A 16,407-nucleotide genomic window follows, 5' to 3' on the forward strand; every position below is an offset into this window, starting at 1 on the left:
GGCTTTCTATCCTGTTCCATTGATCTATATTCCTGTTTTTGTGCCAGTACCATACTCTCTTGATTACTGTAGCTTTGTAGTATAGTCTGAAGTCTGGGAGCCTGATTCCTCCAGCTCCGTTTTTCTTTCTCAAGGTTGCTTTGGCTATTCAGGGTCTTCTGTGTTTCCATACAAATTGTGAAATTTTTCGTTCTGGTTCTGTGAAAAATGCCAGTGGTAGTTTGATAGGGATTGCATTGAATCTGTAGATTGCTTTGGGTAGTACAGTCATTTTCACAATGTTGATTCTTCCAACCCAAGAACATGGTATATCTCTCCATCTGTTTGTGTCATCTTTGATTTCTTTCATCAGTGTCTTATAATTTTCTGCATACAGGTCTTTTGTCTCCTTAGGTAGGTTTATTCCTAGATATTTTATTCTTTTTGTTGCAATGGTAAATGGGAGTGTTTTCTTGATTTCACTTTCAGATTTTTCATCATTAGTGTATAGGAATGCCAGAGATTTCTATGCATTAATTTTGTATCCTGCAACTTTACCAAATTCATTGATTAGCTCTAGTAGTTTTCTGGTAGCATCTTTAGGATTCTCTGTGTATAGTATCATGTCATCTGCAGACAGTGACAGCTTTACTTTTTCTTTTCCGATTTGGATTCCTTTTATTTCTTTTTCTTCTCTGATTGCTGTGGTTTAAACGTCCGAAACTATGTTGAATAATAGTATGGAGAGTGGACAACCTTGTCTTATTCCTGATCTTAGGGGAAATGGTTTCAGTTTTTCACCATTGAGAACGATGTTGGCTGTGGGTTTGTCATATATGGCCTTTATTATGTTGAGGTAGGTTCCTTCTATGCCTACTTTCTGGAGGGTTTTTGTCATAAATTCGTGTTGAATGCTGTTGAAAGATTTTTCTGCATCTATTGAGATGACCATTTGGTTTTTCTCCTTCAATTTGTTAATATGGTGTATCACATTGATTGTTTTGCGTATATTGAAGAATCCTTGCATTCCCTGGGATAAACCCCACTTGATTATGGTGTATGATCCTTTTAATGTGCTTTTGGATTCTGTTTGCTAGTATTTTGTTGTGGATTTTTGCATCTGTGTTCATCAGTGATACTGGCCTGCAGTTTTCTTTCTTTGTGAATGAGCCATTCACTTTTTGTTGGAAGTAGAAAACTGGATTTTAACCTTTTAACTTGCCCCCTTTTATATTTAGATTGGGGAAACTTACTCTGTTTTAGCAATTATTTATTTCTAGAAAGAACATATATGACTTCCCTAGGTTATTTTTCTTAACACTAATTAGATATTAACTAATAATAGCAAATGTAATTGTAGGTAAATCTGGTTACTGGAATTCGATCAATTTGTGAATTTTGAGGAAAGTATATGATCATATTTTCCAGAATAGCCAACCTCAATATATCTGTTTATTAACTTTTGAGTCAATACAAATTTATTAACCTATTATTATGTTCCTCTCATAAATTATCTTTTTTAAAAATTGAAGTTGTAGTTGATTTATAATATTGTGTTAGCTTCAGGGGTACAGCAAACTGATTCAGTTATACATATACTGATATTTTTAAAGATTATTTTCTAATATAGGTTATTACAAGATATTGAATATAGTTCTTTGTTCTATAGAGTGAATCTCTCATAAAACGTCTTAAATTGCTCCAATGTAAAATAAATACAGAGAAAATTTTGAAAGGCAGTTACTCTCAGTATAAAATATCATGTACTTATTTATGCACTTCTGTTCCCTATGAATGCTTGTGTTCCATATATTTTCAAAGGAACTTTACTAACCACAGTGTTCACTAATCATGGGGGTTAGTTTCTTTCATCTTAGGGTGAGTATATTTTAGTAGGAATGTACTTATTCAGAATTTCCTCTGTTTTACATCACAGTTGAAAATCCCGTTCAGGCATATCTAATTCCACAGTGATGATGTAAGTACGTTTTTTAGAGTCCAGTTGTGTGTGTTTGCTAGAAATAATATGTGCTGGCCGCGTCACCAGAACCTTTTTAGTTCCATTGGTTGCATGATAACAGGGACGTAGGTCATTCACGCAACTGGGTTTGGTGTCTTCTTTTCCAGGCAAAGAATAGGTAAGGCCACAATTAATTCACTATTGCCTTGACCAGAACAAACCCTGCATGTCTTAGGTTGGAATTCTTTGGGATTGCAGACTCTTGCATTTCTGTGTGGTTTGCAATAGTTGTTGAGCTTCCTGAGTCCGGTCCACAAGTGGAATAGGTAAAAGGAAAATTCTGACACAGGGTATAGTGTTTCCTGTATGGAACAGGAGTTAAGAGACTGTCTACTAACAGGCAGTTAAGCTTGACCTGTCACCCTGCGAAAAATAGCCCGTGCTCAAGTAATGACACAGCTTAGTTGCTTATGAAAGTACATATTCAAATGGTAGTAGCAGTAGTACTATTTTCTTTTTTTTTTTTTTTTTTGCGGTACGCGGGCCTCTCACTGCTGCGGCCCCTCCCGTTGTGGAGCACAGGCTCCGGACGCGCAGGCTCAGCGGCCATGGCTCACGGGCCCAGCCGCTCCGCGGCTTGTGGGATCTTCCCGGACCGGGGCACGAACCCGCGTCCCCTGCATCGGCAGGCGGACTCTCAACCACCGCGCCACCAGGGAAGCCCGGTAGTAGTACTATGTTAAACTGGGGGCTAAGTTAGCAGGATTGTTTGCAGCCATGCCACGGTCTTTCTCTTCATCATTTTAGTTTCTCTCATACTTTACCTGGAAATTAAATGATACTTTTCTCGGGTGTAAAACACACACACAGTAAAGGGATAGAAAACATGTATAAGGCATGGTTCGTGAGTACGTGTTAGAGGAATTGAGTTTGCGTAGACAAAAGGGTAAAAACGAGAGAGAGGTATATCTTCCCTAAAGTATGGCTCAGGAGGGACACAGATTCCTGGCTGATTCTGTATTAATTCTATCTGTTGGTATTTTTATAAATGGCCGACCTAGGTACTTTTCTCTTAACAGCTTAAGGGGAGTGGCAGCAGCAGTGTATCTCCCGGGTGGAACCGTTTGCAGGGAGGTTACGAGTCATGCATTTTAACTTACTATGTGAGCGGCTTGGAGGACACGTGAGGGCAAAGCTTAGCTGCTGGGGATGATTGCATCTTTGTGGGCCCCTTCTTCCAAGCTGAGGTTTGGCTACAAATGTTAATGCTTCGGGTTGTTTTCCTCCTCCTGAAAAGCATTGTAAATTGCATAACCCCAAGGTAGATTTCTAGAATAACAAATGTGCACAGCGGACGCCTCGTTCGTTCTCCATTGGGGTGGTGGTTGAAAGCTCGGTTCTGTCTTGAGGCTCTCAGAGGAGCGTGGTTGAGCTATCCAGAAGGAGAGCAAAGAGAAAATTCCCGTACCTCCATTCTCTGGCTCCTCAAGAAAGAGCAGGTCTGTAGTATGTGAGATGGGGATCCAAGGCAGCTGGACGCTGAACTGAGCAGAGCGGCAGCTGAGACCATGGCCCTAAAGAATATTTTAAAATTTCTGGATGAAATAACGTGTATACCGTAAAACCAGTTCCCACATGCGCTTGCAGCAGCCCTGAATATCAGAATAATATAAGAGCTAGAAAACAAGGTACTGATTTTATTACACCAGAATGACCACACCTGAGTCACAAACTCTCTATTCTCTTTGAGAAAAACATATAATGAGTCAAAACTCATGTGTTACTTAAGAGAATAACTCTTAGGCAAGAGAGAGGCTCGACTCTCTAGAAATAGAACAGAAGTCATGACTCAGCACATTCATGGAATTAAGTAATGAGCGTCAGAAGATGGAAAAAAATGGCAAGTAGCTGGGTTTGGGGAAAAGGGAATCATGTGGGAGGGATGCACACTTTTAAGCAAGTATATCTCAGGGTGACAGTGGCCTCCAGCTGTTTGCCTCTGGGAAGTAACTAAGAGTTGATGCAAAGGCAGGAGAAATGAATCTGCCCACCAAGACAAAGAAGCAATAGTCTGAAAGAGAATTCTTCTGCATCCCCGCTTTGAATTTGACTTTTGATGGCTAACTTCACCGTTTATTTCCAAATCCCTCTAAACATTTGCCTGGCATGAGGTCTGTAGGGTGAGTTCCTCTGGTAGAAGCGTGCATAGAAGAACGAAGCACATACACAGAAAGTACGCTGCGCCTGACTGATGCGCGCCCATCGCGTGCTCAGCACAGTGAGATGTAGCTTCAGGTGAAGATGGATGTGCCACCGTCCCCGCCTTCCGACAGGGCAGCCACAAATAAGCTCGGGACAAAAGCTGCCAGTACTAGGGCCTGATACTTGACAACGTGATAATGTCCTCTTGCTTCCTTTTCTTTCACCCATTGAATGAAAGAATAGCAGCAGATCACACCCAAGATCCTTTTCCAACTCTGAGATTCTGTGATCATCCGGGGCCACACAGGTGCTAGAACTAGAAGGAAGCCGTGGCCTTGGGTTGGAACTCAAAGCTGTGTGGCATCTGGGTAGAGAGAGGGAAGCGAGGAGCTCATTCTGTGGGTGAGAATGCGAGCAGAGAGCTCAGAAAGAACTGTTGATGTGTGAGATCCTCAGACAGCCTCAGTTCAACAGAGAACGTTCACCGAGAGGTAAAAAGCCGTTAAGACTGACACACGCATGTTTTCCAGATCTCACGTGGCCTCAGATGACACGTCAACGGGTTAATCCTTGATATGTAGGAATAGGCAGGAAGCGATGCAGCGCAGAGAGCGATTAAAGCTCCCACCCCTGCAGGATTCAGAAAGCAGGAGGATGTAGAAATGTAGTTTCCTATGTAGTGTTCAGATTGTCTATGAGGTTTAAAAGGGGACACGCTATCTACCACTGATTAGGAGAGAAATATATGGGGAAAAGGATGAGGGGGGGGACGCCTTATACAGACAGAGACAAGAAATTTAGAAATAGATGAAGAAGGTAGAGGTGCACTTTTGGAAGAGGAGAGGGTACCAGTAGAATTACAATGTTTAATGTGTCGTGTATCGGCTGAACCCGTACAGGTTCGGAAAGACGTTACACCAAAAGCAACCAGGAGAACAAGCGGGGGATATTTGTACCCTGCAAACCACAGGAACGTGACAGGAAGACAGGGAGTTTGGTCGGATGGAGCAAACAGAATAACAAAGACAAAACATGCGTCAGTCTCAGGGGCTTGGGTTTTGGTCCAGCTGGCTCTGCCCTGGGGGGGCAGGGGGTGGGATCCAGATAGGATTAAGGTGGAAAATGCAGTTTCTCTAACCTTGCATACTTAGCCACATTTTAGCCACTGAAACATACCCGTTGCATCTCTGATCTGCATATGAGGGATATTTGGATAATCCTTCCTTTGCATGGTGCACACAGTTCTCACCAGACAGGAAAAACTGAGTTTTGATATCACGAAGACACCTGCCAAAGTGACTCCTAAAGGCTGAGATGGCTGTTTCCTCCTTACTCAGCGTCAGGGTGTCTCCACCTCGGCACTACTGACTTTCCGGATCGGATGCCAGTTTCCTTGGGGGGCTGTCCTGGGCACTGTAAGATGTTCAGCAGCGTCCCTGGCCTCCACTCCCTAGAAGCCAGTGACCACCTTCCCGTTCAGACAGTGGAAACTGTCTCTAGACATTGTCAAAGTCCCCTGGGGAGGGGTGCCCAGTTACTGCTGGGTTCCCCCTTAGCTGCTAAGCACAGCCAGACACCTTACATTTGTATGAATGAAAGAATGAATAACCTGTTTTCCCTCCTAATGGTGACAATAAGCTTTAAATGCCAGGCTCCCTCTAACCCCCTGTCTGTCCCCCATGACTTTATAAACACAGAGATAATTCGGGAAGAGTCTAGGCGTTACATTTTCTACTAGGTGGCCTTGTTTATGCAAGAAAAGCCCTACCCCTTCCATCAATATTTTGGGACATAAAATTGCAGAAGAAATAGGGTGTTGACAAGTTGCCGTTCATTTCCCTTGTTTATAAACACCACTTTGATAAACAGTATTAAGTCTCTGAAAGACTTGCTTTCCCCATCCTGTAAGGTTCTTCCAAGAAGGTTCGTTTCAGAGTGGGTTCGGGGACTGTTTCGGGGGGACAGCCTTCCCTCCGAGCCTCTCAGGCGGTTTCTCACACCCATGACGCACCAGCCCAGGAATGCTTTCAGGAGCCAAGCAGAGGCCTGTGCCTCTTCTCTTTCTGGCACCAAGACGCGCGAAACCCGAGCGGGCGCGCCCAGATGGCTTTCCGGGCTGTGGGAAAGCTTCCGTGAATGGGCTCATTCAAGGGCATCCATGAAAACGAGGGCACTTTGCAACCGGCAGGGCGTTCAAAGGATCCCACGGGGCGTTCTTGGCCAGGAAAAGGAGCAAGAGATCTGAAAGCCCGAGGATCCCCCTGCTCGCAGGGAGGCCGGGAAAGCGCCACGCTCTCCTCTGCCTTGAAAGTAAAGCTGTTCAGGATCCTTCAAACGCCGGACAGCACAGCACATCCCTTCGCCAAACGTGATCCTTGAAGCCCAGCCGCCTCTGCTCCCGGGAGCGGCCTTCTGTGTCTGCGCATCCCTGGAAGATGCGCTGCTATTCGCGCATTTACGCACGTGCTCCGTAAACCACGCCCCCTCATCAGTAGGGATCGGATGTCCAAGGGTTGTGCGCTGTCTGCTGTGTGCCGGGCGGGGGCTTGGGGGGAGTGGCTGTGAAAATGCTTCCAGAGCTAGGGTCCTCTGCATAGAGGAGCGAATGAATGGGATTAAAGGGGTTTTGATTTACATCTTGAACGTGGAATTCCTTTCTCTTTCAGAGATGATGAACTGTGTGGTCCTCAGTCCTCCCCTTTAAAGAGGAAGATGGGGGATGCTTCCGAAGCCCTTCGTCCTCCGTTCCACTGAGGTTCGTTAGCGTTTGTAAAAGGCTGTAGGGTTGGGTGCCCTCCCCACTTCTCCCCGCCCTGAAGCTGGATGGAAACATCTGGCACCCCAAATCCTGCTCGTGGGCCTTGCTTCTGTCACCCCTTTGATCCCTGGACCCTTCATGGGCTTAAATGTCATTCGCACATTTCTGATTACGGCGGAGGACTCCCACCCTCCCCAGCGTCCCGTCACCCCTGCCTCCTCCTGGACTCTCTTAAATCTCATCAGGCATCTTGCTCTGCGGCCTAGGAGGGCCCCTTCGGATGCGCGCGTGCCGGTCTCGGTGAACGCCTTCTCACGCGCACGTGCCTATCAGTGTTTGCTCCTCTTGGTGGAGACGGTTGGAAACCTTCCATGCTCACCAGACCATTCGTCTCCTCCCAACAGGAGAAGACCCCCAGAGTAGGCAGACCACCCCGTTGTGAAGTCTGGACACCAACAGGGTTTCCAGGGGCAATGGGCTGCCACAGTTTTGAGGACAGAGGACCACGGGAGGCCCTTGGCCTTGGGGCAGATGTGTTCAGGGGCTTGAGATTGGTAGCTCCACCCAATGCAACTGCACCACTATTGGAGTACTCCAGATTGCCTCTGGGAAAGACTGCCACTTCCTGTAGTCCCTTGAGACTTGTATTTGTGGGAAATCCCACATAAGAATTCTGTGTGCAGCAGAGAAAGGTAAGAAGAGGCATTACTCGTAAGGAACGTACAAGAGCACCATGGATGTGATGCAGTTTGACAGCCCAGGGTTCCGTTTTCATAATTCTGTGTCTATTGCATGTGGTACATATCCCAAACCTACGGCAGAGGGAGGCTGCAGCCCTACGTGCAGACCCCTCTCCTAGGTAAGCTAGGCTTCCTTCACAACTGTAAAGCAAAGAAACGATAAGACAGATGCGAAGGATTTGAATTCTGGGAAGCATCCTGCTTTTTCTTACAATTGTATTATTTGCATATGAGATAAAGTAAGTTAGTTGCAGGTTTTTTTTTTTTTTTTTTTTTAAGAGCAGGAGTGGTGTAAAAATCAATAAACAACTGCTGGATCAATAACTTTCTGAACCAGACCGGCTGACAGATCGGTATCTGCACGAGATCTTTTCTTAAATGTCAAGTGACCAGTTCATTTTCCTGAGCTTGTTGTTAGTTTCAAGCTTCAGGAAAGCCCCCCTTTGGAGCATCTTTGTGTGCACCTGTGCACTGTAAGAGCTTTGCCCAAAATGCATGAAGCCCAGATCTCCCTGTGCTTTCCTAGCAGCCTGGGTTCTATTGAAGTTTGGCCATGGCAAGCTGGTTTTTCTAGAAAGCCTTGAGTGGTTAAGTGAAGAGAGTCTGTTCTGCTAACAGGTGCTGAGAAAAAGATTAGATACAAAAAGATCAGTGGTGACCAAGAGGGGCGAACGCTTGCTTAATTTTTAATAGACACCATGCCTCCAAATCGTAGCTGCTTTCCACCACTGCGTAATTCCTGAGACATGGATTGAATAAACGGATGATTTCAGCAGACCGAACAATGGCACCAAAAAGAATACTCCTTTTGTTATTGGTGAGCATGGCTTCAAGATTATAGAATGATGGGGTCTCAAAAGGACAGAAAGAAAAACTATGACCGAATTATTTTTAGATTAGACCCGATTTCTAGGTATTTAGTGAGATGCCAAAATAATTTTTTAGATGTTTCTGCTCAGGCACCATTTCTGCTTTCCATAGGCATTTCTTTGGAAGCCGGAAGCTAAAAGAAATCTTACCGAATAACTGATGCATCCAGAACGAGCCTGGGGGCCGGTGGGTGGGGGTGGGTGGGAGGACTGGAAAGGAAATATTCTAACCTTTATGTTCAGTTACACACCATTACATCCACCGTTATCTTAAAAGGCTAATCAGCCATGTTTAAAAATTAAAATTGTTAAAAGTAAAATAGGTTGATAAATATAGAGGGAATGCAGAGTTGGCCACATCGCATACGGCTTAAGGATGAAGCAGGCTGCTAAGGGGCTCCCGAAATTAGGGCTGGTGGGTGTAAGTACAATGATGACATACGTTGCCACGTGCACCACCCAGTACAGAGGTGTGTGGGGCTCTTCCAAAAAGTGAATGTTACTGAAAAGGAAGCAGCAACAGCGACAAGAAAATGAGGGGGAACCGGTGGCGTTAAAAAGCCTCAGGAGGGGTGACAGCCTGCAATATATAAGCCTTTTCTATTGTATTAATCTGTATGACATTCCCCAGCCCTGTCTCAGAATCTATGGGGCAGGTGCATCTGAGTTCATGCCTGGTGGACAAGGGCACAGGTGCATGGGGGATGCTCCCAGTGGATGGAGATGCAGGTACGCAAGCAGAGTAGGAAGAGAGGGGATGCCCTGTCTGTGGAACTCCAAGTGGGTCCCCGTGGCTCAGTACCACCTCTCACACGTGGGAGGCCCAGGCTGACAGCCACTCTGTAATTCTTATGAGACAGTGCGTTCAGGCCATGACCTTACCCTCGGTTCAGTTGCCCCAGCCTAACGTGGAAATCGCCATCCCATCCAAGGGAGGTATTTCTCGGACCCTGCAGCGGTAGCAAGACGTGAAAATACAGGCTTTACTGAAAAGCACGGCAGTGAAACAAAATTAACACTCAGGGCACACGTTGTGTGCCCTTGAGTTTTGGGTGGTCCTGTCTTAAGGAGCCTGCCATGCAGACCTAGAAACAGTGCCGTTTAGAGAAATGTTTATACCAGGGGTGAGATTCTGATCTCTGCTGATTGGGTATTGTTATTGAATGGCTGCTAACAGTAGGAGAGATTCAGCGCCCTTAAATGGTTACCGGGGAATGGGTCTTATCCATCACAACATGAATCAGCCCGTTGACAGGCACGTACTGTGTACCTTTCAGCTGCGGAAGGCTTTGCAGAGGGTGGGGTGTACAAGGAAGCAGAACCCAGGGACCCTGCCACACAGGAACCTGCAAGGAGCACACGAGGATGAGATGAACACACACTAAAAGGCTCAAGGACGATGCAGGTAAACGTTCAAATCCTGTGTTGGGTGTTGCATACAAAAGCCCTGAGCTCATTACTTTAACAGCGTTTATGAAGATTTGGATGGGTGACTGACCTCTTATGCTTTGAAGGGGGACAGCTTTCGTTTCAGGATGGGACTTCTGGTTTTCTGAAGGATGGGGGAGCCTTGAGATTTCATAAGGTGAGGCATAGGGGAGTTGATGCAGGGATGAAAAGTGGAGTGATGGGGCTGGAGGTGACGAAGCACGGGCCATCTTTGGGGAAGTGACAGTGACTTGGTTAGACAGAAGCCAGAGATGGGTGTGCCCCAGGGCCAGAGAACCAGGAACATTGATGCTGTAACTCCCAGTGCAGGAGAAGACGGACGTCCCGGCTCACGCAGTTGGGAAGAGAGCAAAGTCAACCTTCCTCTGCCTTTGGTTCCACGCAGACTCTCCAGGGATTGGGTGACACCCACCCACACTAGGGTCAGGGCGTCTGCTGTACCTCATCCACTGATTCCCATGCTAACCTCTTCCAGAAACACCCGCCCAGACACACCCAGAGTTAATGTCTAACCAGCTGTCTGGGCACCTGTGGCCCTGTCAGGCTGACACATCAGATTCACCATCTGAGCGTCCAGTCCCCATCGGGGTGGTTTGGACTGTGTCATCTGAGCTGAGCTGGGCTGCACTTCCCGACACACCCTTCTGTGTAGGTTTTCAGACCTCCTTCACTTTCTCCTACTCCAGCTTTAAGGCTTTCCTATATACATCGGTGCATTTTATTCCTCCAGCACTTGTCTAGGCTTTAAACTACGTGGTATTTTTAGTACCACCATCACCTCTTTCTTACTTTCTCCTTTACAGATGAGCAGACTCATATAGGGGCACAGATAGTAATGGATAAACAGAATTTGGTCTTCTCATGCGGACCTCTTCCTGTTACACGACGCTCATTATATCATAGGGGTTCCTGTGAGCCCTGAAATTACATGTCTGCATTTACATTTCTTTTTTTTTCATTGAAGTATAGTTGATTTACAGTGTTGTGTTAATTACTGCTGTAAAGCAAAGTGACTCAGTTATATACATATATATTCTTTTTCATATTCTTTTCCATGATGGTTTATCACAGGATAATGAATATAGTTCCCTGTGCTCTACGGTAGGACCTTGTTGCTTATCCATTGTATATGGAATAGTTTGCATCTACTAACCCCAAACTCCCAGTCCTTCCCTCCCCTACCCCACAACCCTCTTGGCAACCAGAAGTCTGTTCTCTATGTCTGTGATTGTGTTTCTGTTTCATAGATATGTTCATTTGTGTCCTATTTTAGCTTCCACATATAAGTGATATCCTATGGCATTTGTCTTTCTCTTTCTGACTTGCTTCACTTAGTATGATCATCTCTAGGTCCATCCATGTTGTTGCAGATGGCAATATTTCATTTTTTTATGGCTAATATTCCATTGTATGTATGTACCACATCTTCTATATCCATTCATCTGTTGATGGACATTTAGGTTGCTTCCATGTTTCGGCTATTGTGAATAGTGCCGCTATGAATATAGGGGCACATGGATCTTTCTGAATCATGGTTTTCTCCAGATATATGCCCAGGAGTGGGATTGCTGGATCATATGGTAGCTCTATTTTTACTTTTTTAAGGAACCTCCATGCTGTTCTCCATAGTGGCTGCACCAACTTACATTCCCACCAACAGTGCAAGAGGGCTCCCTTTTCTCCACACCCTCTCCAGCATTTGTTATTTGTAGACTTTTTAACGATGGCCATTCTGACCAGTGTGAGGTGCTACCTCATTGTAGTTTTGATTTGCGTTTCTCTAATAATTAGCGATGTTGAGCATCTTTCATGTGCTTCTTGGCCATCTGTATCTCTTCTTTGGAGAAATGTCTATTTAGGTCTTCTGCCCATATTTTGATTGGGTTGTTTGTGGGGGTGTTTTGTTGTTGTTGTTATGTCTGCATGTAGAGCACAGTGCTAAGACGTAGTATACCTGGAATAAACAACCGCTATAGAAACAATTATCAGTTCAGATCAAAGTGCTGTTAACGTTCAGTAAAACAGCAGTTCTGTACAAAGGAGTAAAGAATTTTGTGGGTGATGAACCTTCATGGAGTCTCTGTTCGTACAGATTTCAGTTCAGACTGGCCATATGTGTTACCTAGAAGCGAAACATATGTGTCTTTTCTAGAAATGATGTCTTGCTTAAACCCTTTCATGATTGTCTGTGCACACTCTCTCAGGGGGTTAAAGTGTTGGGTGAGGGAAGATGTTTCGGCAACAGACATACGTGAATGTTTGCAAATCAGAGCCCCCGAAATAGAGGGAACTTTCTCGGCAAGCACTTTGAGGAATGCGTAGCTGTGCTTTAAAGCGCACACGGGACGCAAACGGCTCCCGAGTGATTAGAAATCGTCCTCCCGTTACCCGTCACCCTGTTTAGAAAGTTATTAGGTGCTCACTTCGGCAGCGCATATGCTAAAATTGGAAGGATACAGAGGAGATTAGCATGGCCCCTGCGCAAGGATGACACACAAATTCGTGAAGCGTTCCATATTTTTTAAATAAAGATTCTGAATGCAAAAAAATAAATTAAATAAATGCTTAGAGGCAAAAAAAAAAAAAGGGAAAGTTATTAGGCTGATACCTTAATAAGAATTGTGTAAATAGTATTAGAATGACAAATGGTTTTCTCCAGAAGATTAACTTCTCTGCAGCTAAACCACTTTACTAGTAATTATTTGAGAAATTATCTCTGGAGCAGAACACAAGTGAAACTCTTTAAGTTACAAAATGTGTTTTATAGACTCTAGAGAAAAAGCACATTCACATATTTGGGGATTTCTTTTGTAATCCTTCAATGACATGGGCCCTACTGTACAAACGCTCAAAATAATAGTTTATTTTATTTTATTTTATTTTTTTTTTGCAGTACGCGGGCCTCTCACTGCTGCGGCCTCTCCCGTTGTGGAGCACAGGCTCCGGACGCGCAGGCTCAGCGGCCATGGCTCACGGGCCCAGCCGCTCCGCGGCATGTGGGATCTTCCTGGACTGGGGCATGAACCCGTGTCCCCTGCATCGGCAGGCGGACTCTCAACCACTGTGCCACCAGGGAAGCCCTCAAAATAATATTTGACCTGGGTGTAATATTCATCCCGCTCCTTGCAGGTTCTGTAGAATATCCTTTGATGCCCATTTTGAATTAACTATGTATAAATGTAAGGCAGGGTTCTGCAAACTTCTTCTTAAAGTAAATATTTTAGTATTTTAAAATCCTAAATATTTTAAAAGTAAATATTTTAGACATTCAAGTTGGTGAACCAAGATGCAAAGTTGAGGCAATTAACACAGGCATATATACAACCATTTAAAATGTAACCATTTGGGGCTTCCCTGGTGGCGCAGTGGTTGAGAGTCCGCCTGCCGATGCAGGGGACACGGGTTCGTGCCCCGGTCTGGGAAGATTCCACATGCCGCGGAGCGGCTGGGCCCGTGAGCCATGGCCGCTGAGCCTGCACGTCCGGAGCCTGTGCTCCACAATGGGAGAGGCCACGACAGTGAGAGGCCCACGTACCGCAAAAAAAAAAAAAAAAAAGTAACCATTTGGAAATGTTCAGACCATTCTTAACTCACCAACCCTTAAAACACACAGATACAAGCAGCTGGCCAGATTTGGCACACTGGTTGTAGTTTGCTAAGACCTATTTTTAAAGTGTCAAAAATGGTCTAAAATATGTCATTAGTAGTGATTTTAATTGTAATGATAGCATCCATAATCACAATCACTGAAAGCCACGTGTTAAAGCTTATGGAATCATTTCCCTTGCGTTACCTTGTGTGATTCAGCCGCCTCCCCGCCTCCCAACTATCATTCTAAGTGCTTTTCCATTGGGAGCTTTGGGGTGGGAACCGATTTGATTAAACTCAATGAGGACAGAATCATCTTTTGTCTGAGATGTTCATAAAAGGCGCATGATTTGTGGGATCAGCTGGCACGGGCATGATGTCCAAGCAGCCCCGTGCACTGTCTTCTTGACATTGCCCTCGACAAGACAGGATTTAGAGAAAAACAACAAGCAATATACAATACCACGTAATCCTCAGAAGGAGTTTCAAGGATAAAAGATGTGTGGCCAGGTTTCCAGTGTGAACTCTAGACTTTCCCTGATTTGCATTGATGATCCTCTACCGAGTAGCAGGTTTTAAAGATTGCTGAACAGGTACAACCTACATCACAGACACTCCTGTGCATTTTTTTGGAAGCCCCAAGCAAAGCACGTCCAAACTTTTCTTGCAGAAATCATCCTCATGTGTGAGACAGTCGACATCGTCAAATTAAGTATTGAGTATCAAAGAAAAGAAAAAGTAGGTCAGGAAACAGTTGCCCTGCAGAACCTCAAAATTGATGTTATAGAGAAAAATAATGGACGAGATGTCCAGTGTCATCTCATCAAAGTGCCAGGAGACGGGAGATCAGTAAAGGTCATGGCAGAAGACGCATCACTGGTTTCTGGACGTTGAAGGTGGAGCAAGTTTTAACCCCAAGGTCGGAAGATCCGGATCTCCGGCCTCTTCACCCACCAGCGATCTTCCTATGGTTGTTAACCTGTTTTCCCCTCTACTCCACACCCAGGCGTTTGAAATTGGACCGGAAGAGCTCTAAGATTCTGGCCAGGTGTAACCATCGCTATGATGCCTATCTTTTCTCCAACTCTTGCTTTTAGAAATTAGCACACAAATGACTCGATTCCCATTACCTGGTCTGTACTTCTTGAAATAGCGGCACTGTAACTATTCCATAGAAAATATCTTGAAAAGACATGATCATTATGGGATGTGATGAAGGTGCTAACTATTGTTACAATGGCGACCATATTACAGTACAGAAATATATCAAAAGAACATGTTGTACACCTTAAGTGTACACAGTGTTACAGGGCAATATATTTCAGTAAGGAAAACGCTCATGGAAAATATCTTAGCGAGGGCCTGCTTCTTTGTGTGTGACCCGTACAAACTTGACCAACATAAACCATGAGGATGCTGGAATGACCAATGGAAATCACTTCTTCAGGCGATGTCATTTCTTCTTTTGCGCACCTATGCTATCTTTGTACAATGAGAGTGCACTGATCAGTTTTAAAGGGAGTTAAAATATTTCAGATCGCGGTAAAATGCACATAACATGCAAGTTAACCATTGTAACTGTTTTGAAGTGTACGGTTCGGTGGCATTAAGTACGTTCCCACTGCTGTGCAAGCATCCCCACCATCCGTCTCCAGAACTCTCATCTCACTCAACTGAAACTCGGGCCCCATGAAACACGACCTCCCCATTCTCCCTCCCAGGCCCTGGCACCCACCGTTCTACTTTCTGCCGCTATGATTTTGACTGTTTTCGGCACCTCGTATAAATGGAATCATACCACTGTGTCCTTTTGTGACTGTCTTATTACTCAAGGTTAGCCAAGGGAATTTTGTAAAGCTTGTTTCACAAGGCATAGAATTATAAATACAATAACCCCAATTTAGAAACCTTTAGAACAAGATTGGGGAGAATTTATTTTTCTAAAATCCAGTGATGGGTTCCTAGTTGTGCAAAGATGAACAACGTAATTAAGATGCACGCATTCCTCCTTCAAATGGTGTCTACTTCCTGTAAAAAAAAAAAAAAAAAAAAGGTGGGGACAGATTTCGCAGTGTAGTCTGGGGATTTGATGAGGAGTTCAGAACTGAGAGGGAATGCTTTCCAATTAAAAAAACTAGGGCACAGGGTAATAACAAATAAAAACGATTTAAAAGTACTTTGGACACATACCCTGATCTATCTGTGTAATGTGATCGTGGTGAGCTTGGTGTTTATGGAGCAGTTGCTTCCAGTAATAGCCACGTGTGCTCAGTCCAGAGCAACGGCATAACGTGCTCTTAATGTCGGCATCTTCTTAAACGGTCGTCCCATTTTTGTCCTTATGTCATAGGAAAAGCCTTACTAGGCGTGCTATTTAGGAAAGATACGAAACAGCTAGAGTTCAGCGGCATCGTGAAGGGATAGTCTTTCCTGAACTTAAGACACAAAAAGAACCAATTATTTTAATTGGTTAATTTGAATATGCAGATGATTCATAGTTCTAAAAATAAAATACACCATCAACAAAGAGAAAAGCCAAGAATCTGTGAAGACTGTTCACCCCAAATGTTTATGATGACTGTCAAGAATATATTATAATACACTCATATATATAAGAATATACGTATATTATATGTCTGTGACACACAATTGACTTGAAGACCAAAGCAGGGAATAGAGGCCAGGGACATCACATCATCCTAAAAACATCCCGCTAAAAATCCATGATAATCTGGTGAAACTTGCATTCTAATGCTGACGACAGTCTTCACATACCTAACGCTTAAAATGACAGTAAATGAATATACGTGTTTGTAAGAGTTTATAAAAGTACACGCACGCACAGATAACGACAGATCAAGA

The 16,407-nt window shown here is 44.4% G+C and overlaps 1 long non-coding RNA gene and 1 other non-coding gene across 2 annotated transcripts in view; both read left to right on the plus strand.

Moving 5' to 3' along the window:
• LOC137217392 (uncharacterized) overlaps window positions 1-16,407 on the plus strand; it is a 494,052-nt gene that overhangs the window by 457,621 nt on the left and 20,024 nt on the right. The window contains exons 5-6 of the long non-coding RNA XR_010940086.1: window positions 6,808-6,896; window positions 9,786-9,913. This is a non-coding gene — a long non-coding RNA (uncharacterized lncRNA). The remainder of the gene's footprint in view (window positions 1-6,807; window positions 6,897-9,785; window positions 9,914-16,407) is intronic.
• LOC137217713 (U6 spliceosomal RNA) lies at window positions 12,373-12,479 on the plus strand. Its single transcript, XR_010940215.1, has one exon. It is a non-coding gene; the product is annotated as a U6 spliceosomal RNA (small nuclear RNA).

This window comes from Pseudorca crassidens, chromosome X (genome assembly GCF_039906515.1).
Source record: "Pseudorca crassidens isolate mPseCra1 chromosome X, mPseCra1.hap1, whole genome shotgun sequence".
In the NCBI taxonomy this organism is placed as follows: Eukaryota; Metazoa; Chordata; class Mammalia; order Artiodactyla; family Delphinidae; genus Pseudorca; species Pseudorca crassidens.